Source organism: Otolemur garnettii, unplaced genomic scaffold (genome assembly GCF_000181295.1).
Source record: "Otolemur garnettii isolate 467f Iridium unplaced genomic scaffold, OtoGar3 scaffold00129, whole genome shotgun sequence".
Lineage (NCBI taxonomy): Eukaryota > Metazoa > Chordata > Mammalia > Primates > Galagidae > Otolemur > Otolemur garnettii.
In genome coordinates, this window is record NW_003852524.1 from 3,497,038 (window position 1) to 3,497,711 (window position 674).

At 36.4% G+C, this 674-nt stretch overlaps 1 protein-coding gene across 40 annotated transcripts in view; it reads left to right on the forward strand.

Annotated features, from left to right (window-relative positions):
• The window catches only part of ANK2 (ankyrin 2), a 654,255-nt gene that overhangs the window by 554,179 nt on the left and 99,402 nt on the right, over positions 1–674 (forward strand). The window lies entirely within an intron of this gene.

A 674-nucleotide genomic window follows, 5' to 3' on the forward strand; every position in this document is an offset into this window, starting at 1 on the left:
TAGAGTAGATTATATAGTTTGAGGATCAAGATGTGATGATGGCACAAAAAGATATTTAAATTCTCAAAACTGCTTTTTATTTTTGGGGCACAGTTTATAGTTAGAGGTGAGGAAGCAGCATGACCTAATAACACCTCCTGTGATAGTCTGATAAGAAGCCCTTAATGACAAAGCCACTGCTTTTAATTTCTATCACACATTTTTTAATGGAAAATTCTACCAAATTTGATTAAAGGACAGGAAAGAAAACAATATATATTACAGACTTACACTTGGCCTACAGGTTTTTTTTATTTTTTAATTTTTTTTTATTTTAACTAAGTATGCTATTTAGAACTTGCCTCTTATGAACAAAGTACGCATTACCCTGGTCCACCCCACAAACTCCCACACAAAACTAATGGCCTGGTGAGGTAGCATGTTGCAGGGAAGTAGGGGGAGATCCAGTATTTGAATACACAGGTCAGTATAAGACAGTTTTTTTCTGTTAGAATGCAACCCCTTAAAGACAGGGATCACCGCTGGATTTCTGCACCTCACACACTGCTTGGCATGTACTGGATACTCAGTAAAAGTAAAGAACAATCAGAAACAGACTAGTAAGAGCATTGCAGTCAGATCATAGAAAGGGGTCCATTTTATTCTGTACTACTACAACCATATCTGAGATAGAA